The following is a 23,918-nucleotide window of genomic DNA, read 5'->3' on the forward strand; positions in this document are numbered from 1 at the left end:
CACTGTGTTTACCGTCCTCCGTGCTCATTTCACCACGATTGAATTTTGCATACCAATCAATTATTGTTGACTTCCCTGGGGCAGAGTCCGGAAACTCATTATCAAGCCAAGTTTTTGCTTCCACCGTATTTTTTCCCTTCAGAAAACAGTATTTTATCAACACACGAAGTTCCTTTTTTCCATTTTTTTCACAATAACAAAAGTTGCTTCACAAAAGACGCTCTATGTCACAAACTAATTGACTTACAGACGTCAAATTTTGACACGAATCATTTGAATGTTGGTACTATATAAAAATAATATGCATTTAATACTAGCGACACCATCTATGTGTCAGATCGGGGACTTATCAGCCAACCTGTTATATATACATCGATCACCAATGTATATACACAGAAAAAATTTAACGAACATTTTATACCCTCCACCATAGGATATTAACTTTGTCATTCCGTTTGTAACACATCGAGATATTGCTCTAAGACCCCATAAAGTATATATATATTCTGGGTCGTAGTGAAATTCTGAGTCGTCCGCCTGTTGAAATCACGCTAACTTCCGAACGAAACAAGCTATCGACTTGAAACTTGGCACAAGTAGTTGTTATTGATGTAGGTCGGACGGTATTGAAAATGGGCCATATCGGACCACTTTTACGTATAGCCCTCATATACACCGACGTTCAGATTTGGCTTGCGGAGCCTCTTGAAGGAGCAAAATTCATCTGATCCGGTTGAAATTTGGTACATGGTTTTAGTTAGTCCATAATTATATATAGCCCCCATATAAACCGATCCCCAGATTTGGCTTACGGAGCCTCTAAGAGAAGCAAATTTTATCCGATCCGGCTGAAATTTGGTACATGGTGCTAGTATATGGTCTTTAACAAACGTGCAAAAATTGGTCCACATCGATCCATAATTATATATAGGCCCCATATAAACCGATCCCCAGATTTGGTTTGCGGAGCCTCTAAGAGAAGCAAATTTCATCCCATCCGTCTGAAATTTGGAACATGGTGTAAGTATATGGTATTTAACAACTATGCAAAAATTGGTCCACATCGGTTCATAATTATATATAGCCCCCATATGAACCGATCCACGATTTGGCTTGCGTAGCCTCTAAGAGAAGCAAATTTCATCTGATCCGGCCGAAATTTGGTACATGGTGTTAGTATATGGTCTCTAACAATCATGCACAAATTGGTTCACATCACATGTATAGCCCCCAATATAAACCGATCCCCAGATTTGACCTCCGGAGCCCCTTGGAAGAACAAAATTCACCCGATCCGGTTGAAATTTCGCACGTGGTGTTAGTATATGGTCTCTAACAACCATGCAAAAATTGGTCTTAATTATATATACTCCCATTTAAACCGATCCCCAGATTTAACCTCCGGAGCTATTGGAGGAGCAAACTTCATCCGACCTGGTTGAAATTTGGTCCGTGGTGAAATTTGGTATATTGCGCTAGTATATGGCCGTTAACACCCATGCCAAAATTGGTCTATATCGGTCTATAGTTATATATAGCCGATCCCCAAAAATAATCTACTAAAATCTTATTTCTATAGAAAATTTTTTCAAAATTTTTTACTATAAAAAATTTCGTCAACATACATTTTATTATTATACCCAACAAAACTTATGATTACTGGTGGTAGCTTCAACTGTTGTGGAAGTGGATAATCTTACTCAGACTTCACATCATTGTTGTTGTTGTTGCCATCAATCCCTGTAGTTGCTTTCTTCGCTTGTTGCTATTCTTTTTGGTACAAAAAATAATAATTTAGTTCATATTTAAGTGGGAAGAAATCCCCAATCCTTCATTGGATTTTATTTCGAAAATTTTGTCAAAATTTTATTTCTATAGAAAATTTTGTCAAAGTTTATTTCTATAAAAAATTTTGTCAAAATTTTATGTCTATAGAAAATTTGTTCAAAATTTTATTTCTATAGAAAATTTTGTCAAAATTTTACTTCTATAGAAAATTTTGTCAAAATTTTACTTCTATAGAAAATTTTGTCAAAATTTTATTTCTATAGAAAATTTGAATTATTTACGTATTTAATCGGCCTTTTTTTGTTTTATATATACCTCGTATGGGGGAGCCACCGTGGTGCAATGGTTAGCATGCCCGCCTTGCATACACAGGGTCGTGGGTTCGAATCCAATTTCGACCAAACACCAAAAAGTTTTTCTGCGGTGGATTATCCCACCTCAGTAATGCTAGTGACATTTCTGAGGGTTTCAAAACTTCTCTAAGTGGTTTCACTGCAATGTGGAACGCCGTTCGGACACTTGTCATTGAGCTTAACATGGAATCGGGCAGCACTCAGTGATAAGAGTGAAGTTCACCAATGTGGTATCACAATGGACTGAATAGTCTAAGTGAGCCTGAAACATCGGGCTGCCACTTACACACAAAGAAAATTTCATTAAAACTCAGCCAACGAAAAATTTTCATTGATATAACGAATCATTTTCATTAATACAATGAAAATATTCGTTAATAGTACGAAACGTTACGTTAATTAATAGAAAATTCGTCATAATAACGAAATATTTCGTTGTATTAACGAATTTGTTTCGTTGGCTGACTTTTAACGACACATTTCGTTAATATAACGAAACTTTTTCTGTCAGTGTAACCTAACCTAACCATACCCACTTATGGACTAACTTACAATTGAGAAGATGGCGTTAAGAAGTTTTAAGATACCTTGCCATCGGCAAGTGTTGCCGCAACCCAAGTAATTATATTGTGGATGGCAGTCTTTAGTACAAGTTTCTAAGCAATCCATAGTGGAGGGTACATAAGATTCGGCCTGGTCGTACTTACGGCCGTATATACTTTAATTGATTTACAAATTTTTTAATTGAAACAAAAATCAATCACAAAAATTAATTGTATCAATAAATTATTTAATTGGATCAATTAATTTTTTAATTGACTTTCAATTAATTTGTTAATTGATACTATCATTTCTGCCATTGAAGACATTTCAATTAAAAAACTAATTCGATCAATTAATTTCGAGATTGAATCAGAAAACAAAGTTTTGTGTGTACTTTATGGGATCTGCGACCAAAACGAAATGACAAAATTTATATACCCTCCACCCTGTGGTGAAGGGTACAAAAAATCAAATTGGGCTGGTGACGTTTAACGTCAGTTGAAATTTTATTCTCTGGATCGCATTTATTTTTTCACTGTGTATTTGTAAGTTTTTATTATAATTTAGTGATGGGGGTTCCTGTATTGTATTGTGGCATTTACTGTTGTTAAAGAGGGCGCTTCTTTCCGTTTTTCATAAATTTAAATTATTAATTTTTGTTGTTATTCCACAGGCATGTGAATTGGTGAATGAATGAATGATTATTGGGATTCTGGTATTCTTGGCCACAATAATTATCAATGGAAGAATGAATACAAACGGACGATACTTATGAATATGACGATAACGCATGTAGTATGGTTGCTGATGATGATGAGGCTGCTGCTTCTGGGTTATTGGCGACTTTTGGTGGCACCAAAATCGACCATAGCAAACGCTCCTCCAACTAACATTATCATTATTTTGGTGAACTCTCAAAACACCACACATTTGACTATGGCGACGATGATGATTGTGTCGTTTTTTGGATTTCTAAATTTTCTGTTTTTGGTTTTGGCCAGCCTTAATGCCAAGCGCTTATAAGAAAGCAATTTGGGGGATTTATTAACGTTTTTTGTGTTTGGTATTATCTCAAATTTGTTATGGACAAAAAAGCGGCCTAAGATCAAATACGCAACAAATACACAAATCACACACAACAAAAACCTTGAACGGAAATTGGAAAATTATAATCGAAATTTTGTATAATTTTTTTTCACTCTTCTTTTTCCCCAGAGTAAAAAAAAAACGAAGCAGAAATTATCACAAAAGACGTCTCCGAATGATCTGTTTTTTCGTCGTCTATATTGCTATAGTATCTGAATTGTTGATGATGTTTTTTTTTTGGTATCTTGTGGTAAGGTTCCATTCCATAATGAGTGCGTTTTATAATTATTTTTGATTGTGTGGTTTACAGGAAGCACCTATTTCTTTTCAAATACATTCTTTTTTTTTGTTTTTGGTGATCGAAGGGGATCATTATATAATTTGCATTTCAAATTGTTTAGATGCCTTTTTGACTTTTACCGTCTAATTTTGGGGGGATTTTTGCGTTTTTTCCTTCTTTCTTTTTCTAGGGTGTTTTGTATTTTGTGGGGGGTTATTATGGTTTTTTTTTACAATAAATATTTAATTATGTATAACAAATTATAGAAAATCGATATATTACGGTTTCTGGAAGGGAAATACAACAAAAGAAGAATTGGTGTTGTAGGCTCGTCCCCGTTATTGAATGTCGAACAAAAAGATTTTATATCCGGCACGATGCAGCTCCCTCTATCATTCATAATTGATTGAAAGTTTGAACTTTTTTCGGAAATATTTGTGTTCTCATTGAGATATTAGTAACTACTGCAAATATTGTTGTATACGGGGTTGTACACAGTAATATCAAATAAAGGGTATTTTTCTAAGAGCTTGCCAAATTATGAAATGAAAAAAAAAAAATTATTTGGTAGATAATTTCTTGTCATTTAACATTTACATATAATTCAGGCATATGACCACCACGACTATTTTGCACAAAGGTCATTCCAATGACACGTTTACTATTGATTTCCAAAGCGTCAATCGTTGCTAGTTCATCCACGTAAACAAATGAATTCAGATGTCCCCACAAAAAGTAATATTTAGTGGCGTCAAATCACACGAACGCGGAGGCTAACAAACCGGTCTATTTCTCGAAATAACGTTGATGTTTTAATTTTTAAAGAAATAAGGACCGATGATTCCACCAGCCCATAGACCGCACCAAATAGTACACATATATCAAGATGCATTGTTAATTCTTTAACGGTGTGTGGATTTTCTGCTTCATATACGGCAATTTTGCTTGTTGACATATTAAAATAAAAACGTGACCACAAAGATTTGACTTCTGAGGTCTCATGGAAGAGCTAATTTAATACGATTCAATTGAAATTTGGTCTCCATTTATTAGGCGAAAATTGGTTCATATCTATTCATAATTACTTATAGACTCCTCTATATAAAACAGTAAAGAGTTAACGACGCTTATGTATGTAAACCGATTTATACCCTGCGCCAAGCAGTGATTTGCGGTATTTTTTGCAATAACCCCCAGAGCCAATCAAGATTTTTTATACCCTCCATCATAGGATGGGGGTATATTAACTTTGTCATTCCGTTTGTAACACATCGAAATATTGCTCTAAGACCCCATAAAGTATATATATTCTGGGTCGTGGTGAAATTCTGAGTCGATCTAAGCATGTCCGTCCGTCCGTCCGTCCGTCCGTCCGTCCGTCTGTTGAAATCACGCTAACTTCCGAACGAAACCAGCTATCGACTTGAAACTTGGCACAAGTAGTTGTTGTCGATGTAGGTCGGATGGTATTGAAAATGGGCCATATCGGTCCACTTTTACGTATAGCCCCCATATAAAGGGACCCTCAGATTTGGCTTGTAGAGCCTCTAACAGAAGCATATTTCATCCGATCCGGCTGAAATTTGGTATATGGTGTTGGTATATGGTCTCTAACAACCATGCAAAAATTGGTCCATATCGGTTCACTTTTACGTATAACCCCCATATAAACGGTCCCACAAATTTTGCTTGCGATTGCTCTAAGAGAAGCAAATTTCATCCGATCCGGCTGAAATTTGGTACATGCTGTTAGTATATGGTCTCTACCAGCCATGCAAAAATTGATCCACATCGGTCCATAATTATATATAGCCCCCATATAAACCGATCCCCAGATTTGGCTTGCGGAGCCTAAAAGAGAAGCAAATTTCATCCGATCCGGCTGAAATTTAGTACATGATGTTGGTATATAGTCTTTAACAACCGTGCAAAAATTGGTCCATATCGGTCCATAATTATATATAGCCGCCATACAAACCGATCCCCAGATTTGGCTTGTGGAGCCTCTAAAAGAAGCATATTTCATCCGATCCGGCTGAAATTTGGTACATGGTGTTGGTATATGGTATCTAACAACCGTGCAAAAATTGGTCCACATCGGTCCATAATTATATATAGCCCCCATATAAACCGATCCCCAGATTTGGCTTGCGGAGCCTAGGAGAGAAGCAAATTTCATCCAATCCGGCTGAAATTTGGTACATGATGTTGGTATATGGTCTCTAACAACCATGCAAAAATTGGTCCATATCGGTCCTTAATTATATAAACCCCCATATAAACCGATCCCCAGATTTGGCTTGTAGAGCCTCTAACAGAAGCATATTTCATCCGATCCGGCTGAAATTTGGTATATGGTGTTGGTATATGGTCTCTACCAACCATGCAAAAATTGGTTTACGTCGGTCCATAATTATATATAGCCCCCATATAAACCGATCCCCAGATTTGGCTTGCGGAGCCTAAAAGAGAAGCAAATTTCATCCGATCCGGCTGAAATTTGGTACATAATGTTGGTTTATGGTCTCTAACAACCATGCAAAAATTGGTCCACACCGGTTCATAATTATATATAGCCCCCATATAAACCGATCCACAGATTTGGCTTGTGGAGCCTCTAAGAGAAGCATATTTCATCCGATCCGGCTGAAATTTGGTACATGGTGTTGGTATATGGTCTCTAACAATCGTGCAAAAATTGGTCCACATCGGTCCATAATTATATATAACCCCCATATAAACCGATCCCCAGATTTGGCTTGCGGAGCCTCAAAGAGAAGCAAATTTCATCCGATCCGGCTGAAATTTGGTACATGATGTTGGTATATGGTCTCTAACAACCATGCAAAAATTGGTCCATATCGCTTCATAATTATATATAGCCCCCATATAAACCGATCCCCAGATTTGGCTTGCGAAGTCTCCAAGAGAAGCAAATTTCATCCAAGCCGGTTGTAATTTGGAACATGGTGTTAGTATATGATCTTTAACAACCGTGCCAGAATTGGTCCATATCGGTCCATAATTATATATAGCCCCCATATAAAACGTTCTCCAGATTTGACCTCCGGAGCCTCTTGGAGGAGCAAAATTCATCCGATCCGGTTCAAATTAGGAACGTGGTGTTAGTATATGGTCGCTAACAACCATACCAAAATTGGTCCAATCACACAAAAATTGGTCCATATCGGTTCATAATCATGGTTGCCACTAGAGCCAAAAATAATCTACCAAAATTTTATTTCTATAGAAAATTTTGTCAAAATGTTATTTCTATAGAAAATGTTGTCAAAATTTTATTTCTAGAGAAAATTTTGTTAAAATTTTATTCGGTTCATAATAAAATTTTCATCATTTTCGAAATTTTATTTCTATAGAAAATGTTGTCAAAATTTTATTTCTATAGAAAATTTTGTTCAAATTTTATTCGGTTCATAATCATGGTTGCCACTCGAGCCACAAATAATCTACCAAGATTTTATTTCTATAGAAAATTTTGTCAAAAGTTTATTTCTATAGAAAATTTTGTTAAAATTTTATTTCTGTAGAAATTTTTGTCAAAATTTTCTTTCTATAGAATATTTTGTCAAAATTTTTATTTCTATAGAAAATTTTGTGAAAATTTTATTTCTTTAGAAAATTTTGTTTACATTTTATTTCTATAGAAAATTTTGTTAAAATTTTATTTCTGTAGGAAATTTTGTCAAAATTTTATGTCTACTTTGTCAAACTGAATTATATACGTATTGGATCGATCTTTTTTGATTTAATATATACCACGTATGGACTTACATACAATTTAGAAGATGGTGTTAGGAGGTTTTAAGATACCTTGCCATCGGCAAGCGTTACCGCAACTTAAGTAATTCGATTGTGGATGGCAGTGTTTAGAAGAAGTTTCTAGGCAATCCATGATGGAGGGTACATAAGCTTAGGCCTGGCCGAAATTACGGCCGTATATACTTGTTTGATTTAATATATACCACGTATGGACTTACATACAATTTAGAAGATGGTGTTAGGAGGTTTTAAGATACCTTGCCATCGGCAAGCGTTACCGCAACTTAAGTAATTCGATTGTGGATGGCAGTGTTTAGAAGAAGTTTCTAGGCAATCCATGATGGAGGGTACATAAGCTTCGGCCTGGCCGAACTTACGGCCGTATATACTTGTTTTAATATTGTTTACGATTGTTTACAAATGATTTTAAAAATTAAAAATTGTAAATTATTTTTCCAATTTGATTAAACAGCTAATTGTATAATTAATGTTTTAATTAAAAACATTAAAATATACAATTGACTTAATATTTATATTTTGATTAAAAATTTAATTGTTTCAAGTAAAAACAAACAATATTCAGATTCAATCTACTTTTTAATTGATATTTTTCTGTGTATGTCCGTCTTTCTGTGAACAGAGTTTTATGATCAAAGTTTAAGTCGCAGTTTCAGCCCAGTTGTCTTCAAAGTAGGTGTTGTGGGTCAGAGTAGAGCCCTATCAATTTTGCAAGAAATCAGATTTAGATACAGCTCCCATTGTAACGATTCTCCCTATACGGTCTCAATCCGGAGGAATGTGATACCTTATTGCTTGGGAGCCACCGTGGTGCAATGGTTAGCATGCCCGCCTTGCATACACAAGGTCGTAGGTTCGATTCCTGCTTCGACCGAACACCAAAAATTTTTCAGCGGTGGATTATCCCACCTCAGTAATGCTGGTGACATTTCTGAGGGTTTCAAAACTTTTCTAAGTGGTTCCACTGCAATGTGGAACGCCGTTCGGACTCGGCTATAAAAAGGAGGTCCCTTGTCATTGAGCTTAACATGGAATCGGGCAGCACTCAGTGATAAGAGAGAAGTTCACCAATGTGGTATCGCAATGGACTGAATAGTCTAAGTGAGCCCGATACATCGGGCTGCCGCCTAACCTAACCTACCTTATTGCTTCCGGCCGTGCTCAGTCTTGGGGAAGTTCTTTTTCCTTCGGATGGAGATTTGAGATCGCCGCATAAAAGAAAGTTAGTAAGAAAGCTTGAAATTTAATAAGAGACAGAGAGAGATACAATTTAGATATAGAAGATTTGCCATAACTAGTGAAAATAGGTGGCTTAGGTTTTAGGTTGCCACCGACATTCTTACACCCTCCCAACCATGTTGATTTCCGAGCTTAACCAACCCAATTATGGTATCCTTTATTGGAGCCTCATTACCTTTCGTTAAAATTGGTCAATGGATCTTTAAAACATAATCTTTGAATAATTTATATTAACATACAACATAACAACCGATTTAACATAAAATAATTAAAGAAATTAATGATTATGGTACTTATGTAGAAATTATAATATGATAATGATAATCCAGTAACAAACGATATTGGGTAAATAAGTTAATATTTTAAGTATGATAGAGAAAATGTATTATAAAGAGGAATGAAAAATATAAAAACTCACCGAAATCCTCTGTTCTGCGGACCCGTGGATTGAGATTCTTTGAGAGATAGAAGTGATGCTATTTTGAGAGATTATACAATGACGTGTACTTATAGATATAATTATTATGATTATCCAGAATAAAGCTCCATTAAATTATATTTGGTACCCAAATTTTGAGATCTTGACTAGAATACAAAGGGGGATAGAATGAACTTGGCTTGATTTCTTAAGACTTGGGTTTCTGCGAGGCTTATTATGCGGTTGATCCATACACACAAAAAAATAATTCATTTATTTTATGAATAGTGTTCCCAAAAATTTTCCAAACACGGAATTCATAAATTGTATGAAAAAAGTTCATAAATTAAAAATATAGGTTTTCATTGACTACGAATGTATACATAATATTAATGAAAATTGTAATATTATAAATGAAGTATACATAATTTTCGACATTGAAAAATATGTATTTTTACATAATGTATATTAAAAATGTCATGCATTAAATATAGCTCTTTTTTTTCTTTTTTCTTTTCGATTTTCCCCTAATTCTTAATTGGTCAAAATGTATGAACCCATTTATTAAAAACCGCATTAAAGTCCTGCGAGTAAAAAACATTTTATAATATTTTTTATTACTTATAAATATGAGCACCAATGCTTCCAGTTAATTAACAAAATTGTTTTATTTCGTCAACCTTTTTCAGCAATAAATAATCTTCGAATCGCGACGGCGACTCAAACTGAACTGAAAAAACCAAAACACAGCAAAGCCACGTGTTGCCTTCAAAAACGTTATGTTTGGTTTTTGTCTTGTATTGTATGCTTGTATTGTATACATATGAGAGTAACTATGTTGTGGCTCTCTCATGCTAAGAGAAAACCAGTATTTTTGAATATATTATGTAAAGTTTCATTAATTTTATGGAAGAATCCATGCGCTTTATGAAAAATTGCTAACAAGTATTTACGAATAAAAAAATACATCTATTTCATGAATGAGTACATACATTTTCAAAAATGTACACATTTATGTACAAATTCATATTCTATTTTTTTGTGTGTAAGGCATATTATGTGGTCGATCCACAAGGCATATTATACCACTATTTTCAAGTTTATCTCGTTATGGATAGATCTGATGCACGAAGAGACATCCCATTAATACACTCTTAGAAAAATATGTTTTTCATATGTTCCGATATAAACAAAATGTGTTTCGGGCATAATTTTAAAACACAATATATTTAAGGGCAAACAAGGTATGTTCCTAAACTAACACTAAATGTTTGGGACATCTATGTTAATATGTTAGAATATATTATGTTTGGGGCATGAATGTTTCATAAAAATCATATGTGTGAATGCAAACATATATAAATTTACAAATTTCGACTAAACATACATATGTTGTGATATTTTATTCAAAGCGACAGAGAGAGTATAGAGAAAGAAATAGAGATGGAAACCGGGAGAGTTGACGGGAGAGTCCACGTGGCAAACAAATGTATGTTTCTGTTAAATAATGTTATGTTTGCATGGGCTCGTGGGCGCTGCAAACTATGCTATATAAGTGTAACTTATAACGATAATTATCTACTGGTGACTATAACAGCTACGTAGTCCAGTGGGTAGTTTGTTGGCTTACAAACTGTATAGACCTCGGTTCGATTCTCCGTGCAGGCGAAAGGTAAAATTTAAAAAATGTATAAAAGTGAATAATTTCTTCAACATTATTTGTATTACAGAAAAAGGTGCCAAGAACTAAAATATTTCGAGGAAGTGAAAATTACGAGTATGTTAGGCAATGAGCACAATCGTCTTTGGGAAAAATTCTTCCAAGCATATAATATTTTTGGGCTCAAAATGCTTCCAAACATATGATATGTTCACATAAAACAAACATATTAATGTTTCGGGAGTATCCAATAATATATGTGCTTCCTGCAAAATATGTTTGGAACATATGTTAAAGAAGCGATTTTTTTTGAGGGTGTACACACGATGCGGCCCATGCATTGTAAACGCCCAAAGGCTTGAGGCCATCTATATATCGCAAGGCAATAAGATTATCCTTTCGCGGATTTAAACTTATTCTTATAAATATAAACTTTTTCCACTTATAGCTTTAGCTTTCCGCGCTCTACGATATATAGAATAATGATCTATAATATACGCTTTTCTTTCGGTTTGATATCAATTTTTCTGGCGGAACCAAATTTCGTCCGTACTTTTCAAATTCAAAATTCAAATTTCCTTTTTTTTCCCCTTTTTTTACAAATCCCTATGGAAACAAAATTCTCATCGAAACAATTTTTATTGAAACCTACTGCGACATGAACAGAGTAACACACACAAAGGTAAGGCAACGTCTTCACACTCATGACTCATATGGCCACCGTAGGTCTTAATTACAATCCAATTTACTTGCTATTTTGCACAGAGAGTAACAGGTTGGCTGATAAGTCCCCGGTCTAACAAAGAAAAACACATTTTTTTTGTCAAAATTCGTTTTTATTATTCAACATAGTTACCTTCGAGAGCGATCCAACGATTATAACTACCTTCCAATTATATGATACCATTTTGGTATGTTAACATCTTCGCAATGTGTCCAAGCCGGCTCAGATTTAGACTAGGGATTCGGAGCTGGGCGAACCCTTTTTTTGCCGAAGCAGAGCGAGAACGCTATCGACTTGAAACTTGGCACAAGTAGCTGTTATTGATGTAGGTCGGATGGTATTGCAAATGGGCCATATCGGACCACGTTTACGTATAGTCCCCATATAAACCGAACTCCAGATTTGGCTTGCGGAGGCTCTAGGAGGAGCAAATTTCAACCGATGCGGTTGAAATTTGGTACGTGATATTAGTATATGACCTCTGACACCGCATCGGTCCATAATTGTATATAGCCCCCATATAAACCGATTTCCAGATTTTGCTTTCGGATCCTCTAGGAGGAGCAAATTTAATCTGATCCGTTTGAAATTTGGTATGTGGTGTTAGTATATAGTCTCTAACATAAATGCTCAAATTGGTACATATAGGTCCATAATTATATATAGGCCCCATATAAACCGATCCCCAGATTTGGCTTTCGGAGACTCTTGAATGAGCAAATTTCGTCCGATTCAGTTGCAATATTATGTGTTGTATAATTATATGGCCACGAACAATCGTACAAGAATTGGTCCATATCGGTCCATAATTATATATAGCCCCCATATAAACCGATCCCCAGATATGACCTCGTGAAATATCGATTTCCGACTATATTAAGTATATATATTCTTGGTCAGGGAGAAATTCTAAAACGACATAACCATGTCCGTCTGTCTGTCTGGCACAAACTCGTCTTTCGTCTGCAGGCAGGTCAAGTTCGAAGATGGGCTATATCGGTCCAGGTTTTGATATAGTCCCCATATAATCCGACTTCCCGAATTCGGGTCATGGGCATATAAAAACCGTAGTTTCTGTACAATTTGCCTGAAATTGGAAAATTAAAGGTATTTCAGGAACCACAAAGAGGTCTGCTAATAGTGGTAAGTATCGGTCTATTTTTTGGTATAGACCCCATATAGACCGATCGCCTGATTTTATTGCTTGGGCTTATATGTTAGAAACGGTAGTTTTTATCCAATTTGCCTGAAATTGGAAATCTAGGGGTATTTTAGGACCATAAAGGGGAATGCCGAAAATAGTGAGTATCGGTCCATGTTTTGATATAGCCACCATATAGATCGATCTCCAGATTTTACTTCTCGGGCTTATAGAAACCGTAGTTTTTATCCTATTGGCCTGAAAGTGGAAATCTAAAGATATTTTGGGACCATAAAATAGTATGCCGAAAATGGTAAGTATAGGTCCATATATTGATATAGCCCTTATATAGACCGATCTCCAGATTTTATTTCTTAGGCTTATACAAACCTTATTTTTTTATCCAATTTGCCTGAAATTGAAAATCTATAGGTATTTAGCACCATAAAGAGGTGTGCCGAAAATGGCGTGTATTGGATCATGTTTTGGTATATCCCCCATATAAGCCGACCTCCCGATTTTATTTTTTGGGCTTATAGAAACCGTAGTTTTTATCCAATTTGTATGAAATTCGAAATCTAGAATTATTTTAGGGCCATAAAGAGATGCGTCGAAAATGGTGAGTATCGGTCAAGTATAGAACCCATATAGACCGATTTCCCGATTTTAATTTTGGGCTTGTAGAAACCGTAGTTTTTACACCCAGACAAAAGGGGCTCTAATGCCAACTGAACTTTATTTTAGTTCATGAAGATTAGTTGATTTTAGTTAAATTTTGCACAATATTCGTAAATGTTCCTTATATGAATAATTTTTTGCTAACTTTAATGACGTGAACTAAAAATAAAAAAAAAGTTGTATACAAATATAGTGCACAATTTTACTACAAAATAAAATAGTTCATGTTTTCCTAAAATGGCAGAGGTTTGCTTAAATTGAGTTCATAAGTCTCTCAGATGAGTAAATTTTACTAAAATTGTACCTGTCTTGAAATTCGTACAGCGCTAAAGACATTTTAACAATTTCTAAATCCAATTTTTTCTTTCAACATTTTCTTTAACAACAGAAAAAAATTAATTATTAAAAAAAAAAATTCTTCAGTTTGACAAAAAGTATTAACTTATAACAAATAAACCTACATTTTCTTCCACGGTGGGTTCACTTTTTTTGGGGTATCTGAATTGCCTGATATTGTAATTATACTGGTATTTTAGACTAACAAAAAAGTGTATCGGATTTAGTTTTTATCGGTCAATTTGGTAAAGGCCTCCATATAGACCGGTTTCACTTATTGAGGGTATAGAAGTGAAAATTGGTTGAAACTGAATATAAAATTTCCAGATTTTACTTCTCGTAATCATTTAAATAATGGGGATGAAAATCTGCAGATTTTAGATTTCAAATCAAGTCGTTATTTCATCATTTTCTTGCACACCTTCAAGAGATGATAATGATTCCTCTAAAACACAAACAAAACTCAGAGTGGTTCATTGTAATTCGTAATTTGGTCTTTTACAGGCTTTGAATTGCTTAAATAAATGGTTCTTATAAATCCAGAATCTGATATAGTCTTCATAGGTAAAATCTTTAGATTTATCTTCGGAAAGTGTACTAATTGAACTGCTCTATTTGGGAGAACATCTGTCATCAAACCCCTCTGAAATTTCAAAGGAAACTATAATATTTGATTCATGGTGGTTGGTATTTAAGATTCGGGCCGGCCGAATCATTTTCCCTCACATCTTCCTCACATCCACGAGGTTTTTTAGTTCTTAACACATTTTCCTGTAATACCAACAATGTAGAAGAAATTATACGATTTTATAAATTTTTAAATTTTTTTTTACCTTTTTATACCCTCCATCATAGGATGGGTATATTAACTTTGTCATTCCGTTTATAACACATCGAAATATTGCTCTAAGACCCCATAAAGTATATATATTCTGGGTCGTGGTGAAATTCTGAGTCGATCTAAGCATGTCCGTCCGTCCGTCCGTCCGTCTGTTGAAATCACGCTAACTTCCGAACGAAACAAGCTATCGACTTGAAACTTGGCACAAGTACACACAAAAAAATAATTCATTTATTGTATGAATAGTGTTCCCAAAAATTTTCCAAACACGGAATTCATAAATTATATGAAAAAAGTTCATAAATTAAAAAATACAGGTTTTCATTGACTACGAATGTATACATAATATTAATGAAATTTGTAATTTTATAAATGTAGTATACATAATTTTCGACATTGAGAAATATGTATTTTTACATAATATATATTAAAAATATGATGTATTAAATATATCTCTTCTTTTCTTTTTTTCTTTTCGATTTTCCCCTAATTCTTAATTGGTCAAAATGTATGAACTCATTTATTAAAAACCGCATTAAAGTCCTGCGAGTAAACACATTTTATAATATTTTTTATTAGTTATAAATATGAGCATCAATGCTTCCAGTTAATTAATAAAATTGTTTTATTTCGTCAACCTTTTTCAGCAATAAATAACCTTTGAATCGCGACGGCGACTCAAACTGAACTGAAAAAACCAAACACAGCAAAGCCACGTGTTGCCTTCAAAAACGTTATGTTTGGTTTTTGTCTTGTTTTGTATGCTTGTATTGTATACATATGAGAGTAACTCTATGTTGTGGCTCTCTCATGCTAAGAGAAAACCGGTATTTTGGATATATTATGTAAAATTTCATTAATTTTATGGAAGAATCCATGCACATTATTAAAAATTGCTTAATTTAATAACAAGTATTTACGAATAAAAAAAAATACATCTATTTCATGAAAGAGTCCATAAATTTTCAAAAATGTACACATTTATGTACAAATTCATATTTTATTTTTTTGTGTGTAGTTGTTATCGATGTAGGTCGGATGGTATTGAAAATGGGCCATATCGGTCCACTTTTACGTATAGCCCCCATATAAAGGGACCCTCAAATTTGGCTTGTGGAGCCTCATCCGATCCGGCTGAAATTTGCTACATGGTGTTGGTATATGGTCTCTAACAACCATGCAAAAATTGGTCCACATCGGTCCATAATTATATATAGCCCCCATATAAACCGATCCCCAGATTTGGCTTGCGGAGCCTAAAAGAGAAGCAAATTTCATCCGATCCGGCTGAAATTTGGTACATGATGTTGGTATATGGTCTCTAACAACCATGCAAAAATTGGTCCATATCGGTCCTTATATATAGCCCCCATATAAATCGATCCCCAGATTTGGTTTGTGGAGCCTCTAAGAGAAGCATATTTCATCCGATCCGGCTTAAATTTGGTACATGGTGTTGGTATATGGTCTCTAACAATCATGCAAAAATTGGTCCACATCGGTCCATAATTATATATAACCCCCATATAAACCGATCCCCAGATTTGGCCTGCGGAACCTCAAAGAGAAGCAAATTTCATCCGATCCGGCTGAAATTTGGTACATGATGTTGGTATATGGTCTCTAACAACCATGCAAAAATTGGTCCACATCGGTTCATAATTATATATAGCCCCCATATAAACCGATCCCCAGATTTGGCTTGCGAAGTCTCCAAGAGAAGCAAATTTCATCCAAGCCGGTTGTAATTTGGAACATGGTGTTAGTATATGATCTTTAACAACTGTGCCAGAATTGGTCTATAGCGGTCCATAATTATATATAGCCCCCATATAAAACGTTCTCCAGATTTGACCTCCGGAGCCTCTTGGAGGAGCAAAATTCATCCGATCCGGTTCAAATTAGGAACGTGGTGTTAGTTTATGGTCGCTAACAACCATAACAAAATAGGTCCAATCACACAAAAATTGGTCTATATCGGTTCATAATCATGGTTGCCACTCGAGCCAAAAATAATCTACCAAAATTATATTTCTATAGAAAATTTTGTCAAAATTTTATTTCTATAGAAAATTTTGTCAAAATTTTATTTCTATAGAAAATTTTGTCAAAATTTTATTTCTAGAGAAAATTTTGTTAAAATTTTATTCGGTTCATAATAAAATTTTCATCTTTGTCAAAATTTTATTTTTGTAGAAAATTTTGTTCAAATTTTATTCGGTTCATAATCATGGTTGCCACTCGAGCCACAAATAATCTACCAAGATTTTATTTCTATACAAAATTTTGTCAAAAGTTTATTTCTATAGAAAATTTTGTTAAAATTTTATTTCTGTAGAAATTTTTGTCAAAATTTTCTTTCTATAGAATATTTTGTCAAAATTTTTATTTCTATAGAAAATTTTGTGAAAATGTTATTTCTATAGAAAATTTTGTTAAAATTTTATTTCTGTAGAAAATTTTGTCAAAATTTTATGTCTATTTTGTCAAACTGAATTATATACGTATTGGATCGATCTTTTTTGATTTAATATATACCACGTATGGACTTACATACAATTTAGAAGATGGTGTTAGGAGGTTTTAAGATACCTTGCCATCGGCAATCGTTACCGCAACTTAAGTAATTCGATTGTGGATGGCAGTGTTTAGAAGAAGTTTCTACGCAATCCATGATGGAGGGTACATAAGCTTCGGCCTGGCCGAACTTACGGCCGTATATACTTGTTTGATTTAATATATACCACGTATGGACTTATATACAATTTAGAAGATGGTGTTAGGAGGTTTTAAGATACCTTGCCATCGGCAAGCGTTACCGCAACTTAAGTAATTCGATTGTGGATGACAGTGTTTAGAAGAAGTTTCTACGCAATCCATGATGGAGGGTACATAAGCTTCGGCCTGGCCGAACTTACGGCCGTATATACTTGTTTTTTTTAATTTTTTTTACCTGGACGGAGAATCGAACCGCGGACCATGCACTTTGTAAGCCAACACACTAACCACTGAGCTATGTATATGTTATGGTCATCAATAGATAAATATCCATATAAGTTATATTTATATAGCATAGCTTGCGGCGCCCACGAACCGAACAAACAAAGTTTATTTAACAGAAACAAAAATTTAGTTTGGCACCGTGGAGCAGTGGTTGCTACGTCCGACTTGCATGCCAAGGGTCGTGGGTTCGATCCCTGCTTCGACCAAAGTTTTTTTTTTTACATATATTCCAGATATGTTCGGAAGATTCCGAAAAAATGTTCAACATTACCTTGGAGTATATTAAATTTTGAACTGTAAAATGTGTCTTATTAAAGACCTAAAGTCAGAAAAGAACAGTGTTTGATATAAACGAAATGGACTGTGTTGTTGTTTCAAAAATAACTTTTTTTAGTGAAAAAATTAAAAGTTTGTAACAAACGAATTTTTTTGGTGATAAAAGTTTAAAATTTTCGAAGCAATTCAAAAAACTCCAACAAAAGAAAAACGTTTTCGGTACACGTTTTCCAAATGTTTTTTTTTTCTTTGCGTGTATGTATCGCTTGATAAATCATAAAAGCTCTTTGTACAATTGCATTAAAATTTCTCTCGCTTCATATGTTCCATATTTTTTACTAACATTGTGTTTCATCCTGGGGCGTTATCCGATTTAAATTTTAATTCTAGAGATTTTGTAGAAATACAAAAAATTGTCGCCATTAAAAGTATTTGTATTTGGAAACGCAAACCTTTATACCGCTCCAAGCAAATTTGAAGTAGTTGAGATGGTAACACAAATGTTTGTGTACATAGTGGTGAAGGGTACAATATAGCCGGCCCCACCCGACTTTAGACTTTACTTACTTGTTTTTACTAGCACTGTGCCCACTCACTTTAGCAATGGCGTTTTTACGTCTAGAGATTTTGCTGAAGTCTCAAAAATTTGGTTGAGATTATGTATATGGGAACATAAACCTTTATACATGGCACCCAACATAAAATTAAATATTTTTTATTGTATGGAAAATGTAGATGTACAAGTATAATATAGTCGGGCCCGCCAGAGTTAATAGTTTTCTTACTTGTTTCTACTAGCATTGTGCCACGCCCAGAGTATGAGCCTATTTAAATTTAAAATCTAGAGATTTTGTAGAAGTCTAAAAAATTGGTTCCAATCGCTACTGATTAAGTTATATGTAAATGAGAACATACAACTTTATAAAGTGTACACCCATAGAAAAAAATCACGAAGGTGAATCAACACACATGTGTTGAGAACAGACGGGGTTAATCTGACAACATTAAAATGACACCATGTGTTGTCAAACCAACAACCAGCGTTTGTGATCTGGCAATGTAATGGTTACGAATTTATAAACAAAATTTAAAAAAAGAAATTCCGCTACCGCGACTCGAACCTGTGTTGTCTGCACCACACGCGTTAACAGACGCCTTAGCACATAACACCACCGGCGGAGTTCCCATAACAACGTATAACGGTTATTTTAAGACTTTTCATGGCCAAATAAAAACGAATACCGTTCATGAAATCGTGAACGCCCGTGGACGAAATCGTGAACATTCCGTTTTGATTTTTTGTGAACGTTTCCGTTTTATTTTGTCACCGTTCGTTCACGATTGCAGAACGTAATTTTTTCTATTAGTGTATGTTCCCACTTTAGAACTCATTCCAGTTATATTAAGGGATTGTAATTAGAATCAAAAAGTCAAATTTTCCATATTTTGACTTTTTGAAAATTCGGAAAACTCGACTTTTTTTAATTCGGAAAAATCTACATTTCGACTGTTTTACATTTCTGAGTTAAACCAGGTAATTTTAAACATTCATATTCACCGTTCAAATAAAAGAATATCGTCTGCAGTTACTCTTAGAGATACTACACATATACATATGTATCATTATCTTTTAAATTAATGTGGACTTTTCGCCTTTTACGTTGAAAGACTATTTTGGCCAATATTAAAAGTCGACTAGTCAACTTGAGTCAATTTTGAAAAATAAACAAGTAAGGAAAGTCTAAAGTCGGGCGGGGCCGACTATATTATACCCTGCAACACTTTGTAGATCTAAATTTTCGATACCATATCACATCCGTCAAATGTGTTGGGGGCTATATATGAAGGTTTGTCCCAAATACATACATTAAAATATCACTCGATCTGGACCGAATTAGATAGACTTCTACAAAATCTATAGACTCAAAATTTAAGTCGGCTAATGCACTAGGGTGGAACACAATGTTAGTAAAAAAATATGGGAAACATTTAAATCTGAAGCAATTTTAAGGAAACTTTGCAAAAGTTTATTTATGATTAATCGCTCGATATATATGTATTAGAAGTTTAGGAAAATTAGAGTCATTTTTACAACTTTTCGACTATGCAGTGGCGATTTTACAAGGAAATTGTTGGTATTTTGAGCAACAATGCTAATTATACTCCCTGTGCAAAATTTCAACTAAATCGGAGTTAAAAATTGGCGTCTGTGGTCATATGAGTGTAAATCGGGCGAAAGCTATATATGGGAGATATATCCAAATCTGAACTGATTTCAACCTAATTTGGCACGCATAGTTACAATGCTAATTCTACTCCCTGTGCAAAATTTCAACTAAATCGGAGTTAAAAATTTGCCTCTGTGGTCATATGAGTGTAAATCGGGCGAAAGCTATATATGGGAGATATATCCAAATCTGAACCGATTTCAACTAAATTTGGCACGCATAGTTACAACACTAATTCTACTCCCTGTGCAAAATTTCAACTAAATCGGAGTTAAAAATTGGCCTCTGTGGGCAAATGAGTGTAAATCGGGCGAAAGCTATATATGGGAGCTATATCTAAATCTTAACCGATTTCAACCAAATTTGGCACGCATAGCAACAATGCTAATTATACTCCCTGTGCAAAATTTCAACTAAATCGGAGTTAAAAATTGGCCTCTGTGGGCAAATGAGTGTAAATCGGGCGAAAGCTATATATTGGAGCTATATCTAAATCTGAACCGATTTGACTGATATTTTGCAAGTTTTTCGAGACCAATAATATATTCGGATTTACGGAATTTGAGGAAGATCGGTTGATATACACGCCAATTATGACCAGATCGGTGAAAAATATATATGGCAGCTATATCTAAATCTGAACCGATTTTATCCAAAATCAATAGGGATCGTCTTTGAGCTGAAACAGGACCCTATACCAAATTTTAGGACAATCGGACTAAAACTGCGAGCTGTACTTTGCATACAAAAATACATCAACAGACAGACAGACAGACGGACAGACAGACGGACATCGCTAAATCGACTCAGAATTTAATTCTAAGCCGATCCGTATACTAAAAGGTTGGTCTATGATTACTCCTTCTTGGCGTTACATACAAATGCACAAACTTATTATACCCTGTACCACAGTAGTGGTGAAGGGTATACAAAATTGGAAAAGATGACAAAAAGTCGACTTTGATTTTCCGAACTTTTTGTTGGGAAAAAGTATATTTTCGACGTTTGTATCGCTAGCTCTATTCACTACTACAAAGTACGAATTTCAATGACAAACCCGGCAGTTTTAAAATATTTTACTAATCGAATTAATAGCAGCTAGAAATTGGATCAGTTAAGATTTTTTGTATTAAAAGTATTATATTCATCAATGGTAGTTTATTTTCTTCTCCATCGCAATATTAACCAGCAAAGAAGTCATCCAGGCAATGCGTCACTCGAACAAATTGACTTTATCAGATTAAGGCACTTAAAGTAAATTAAGGAACAATTTTAAACGATTATAGTATTCTATTTAAAGTCAATCGCAAGAAAATGACTCATTAATTGACAAAAAATAAAGAAACGAGAACACAAAATTCAAGAGGACTGATCCATGGTTTTTGAAATGGGTGTGGTGCATTAAATTCAGAGTCTATAGTAAAACTCATTGACATTCAACCTTACAATTGCCAAAGGCACGTGGAACTTTAGTTGATAACGGAAGGAGGCTGAGGTAATTTTGAAAATTCAGTTGAACTGTGACCCACGATAGAATGATGTCTAGCATTTTTGTAATCGAATTTTGTTTACTTTATCATTGCCATGAAACGGAAAAGAAATCAATAAAATAAAATATGATTTTTATGCCTATGCTACGATTGAATTTTTTATGTTACACTTTTGTTATGTTTTGGTTACACATACGGTTTCGTTGGAATTTCTTTTTTACTTCTGAAAATAAAACACAAAAATTGTCCATCTATGAGATTGTGCGATACACAGATAGAAAAATGTGTGTTTCGTGAACAAAAATATATTTTGTGAACTATTTACAATACCCAGTGTTCCGATATTCGGATTCGGCAAATAGTAAGAATTTTCTTAGATTTGCTATTCCGAAAATGGGAACGTGGGTGAGTATAAGCCAGTACATTCGGTTACGCCGAATCCTATCTACCCTCCACCATGGATTGTGAACAAAGTTCTACCAAAAAGATTGTCATCCATAATCGAATTACATGAGTTGTTGTAGCAGTTGCCGATGGCAAGCTATAGTTTTTATACCCTCCACCGTATGATGAGGGTATATTAACTTTATCATTCCGTTTGTAACACATCGAAATATTGCTCTAAGACCTCATGAAGTATATATATATATATATATATATATATATATATATATATATATATATATATATATATATATATATATATATATATATATATATATATATATATATATATATATATATATATATATATATATATATATATATCAGCGTTGCCAATTTAGCTTTTTTCCCGCTAGATTTGGCTTTTTTTGAAGACGCTTAGCGGGAAAAAAATGCATTTAGTTTTAGCTATTTTTCTGGCTATTTTTCATGACCCTTTTAGCTATTTTTGGCTTTTTTTATTTTCGACATGTTTCTATTGAAATATGGATAAATCGGCGTTTTTATCTAAGCCTTGCTGCAAGTATAAGGGTTTCCACATATTTCAAAGCTCAGTTGAAACATTAATAATGAGTCCAGCCATTATGCGGGCATTCTTGTAGCAAATACACCTTGTAAAGTTTTTTCATTATATACATAAAAGTTATCGTAAACTTTAAATCTACTATTACCATACAAATTTATTAGATAAACTGTCAGTAAATTATTGAGAATATTATCATTTGATTCGTTTATCCTTTTTATGTTATTATAATATTCTAAAGTTATTACGATATTACTAAATTAAAATAGTAGATGTGAATAGCTTTGTGCACTGAAAAAATACGAACGCGAATTTTGGTTATAATAAATGGGTATGTTTTCATGAAAGAAGGAAGAATTAATGAAATAGTCTTTAAATGTGAGGAGTTTTTGCATCTTAACCACAAACCAAAATAGCGTTCAAAAAGAGAAGATGTTTTTCAACACTTTATTTTAAAAACGTATATATACAATAATTTCTACTTGAAGTCGAGTCTGAATTTGGAAATTTAAGTTGGCGTTAGCACGATTTTAAAGCACTTTGATAGCTCATGAAGAAAAGGAAAATGTTTTTACTGGGAAATGTAAACTATAGGTATTTTATACAATTTAAATAAAAGTAATGTATTTCGAATTTTTCACAATTTCAAAACCAAACTAAAATTTTATTTAAAAAAATGACAAATAATTTTTTTACCAAATCCAAAGCATGCTTAGATCATTTAATATTTTAAAATAACAAGTAAATAAAATAGAGGTGTTGGGAAGGTAGCTCCCACAAAACGAAGGACTTCCAGTAAAAAAATTGTGATAGTAATCAAAATGTATCGAATACGCAAACAGAGCTAAATGCCTTAGATATTGTTACAGTCTCACAGAAGTGAAATTAAAATGAAAATAATATGCATTGTAAGTGAAATAAAGCCTTTAAGTTTGTTAAATTTCAATCAAAAATGTGACTTTTGATACAAAAAAATTTAGCTTTTTTTCTAGCTATTTTTTTTAGCATTTTTAGCTTTTTTTAGCTATTTTTTTGGGCAAATCTAACGGTTTTTGGTGAAACAATTCTG

This window comes from Haematobia irritans, chromosome 3, assembly GCF_050003625.1.
Source record: "Haematobia irritans isolate KBUSLIRL chromosome 3, ASM5000362v1, whole genome shotgun sequence".
NCBI lineage: Eukaryota > Metazoa > Arthropoda > Insecta > Diptera > Muscidae > Haematobia > Haematobia irritans.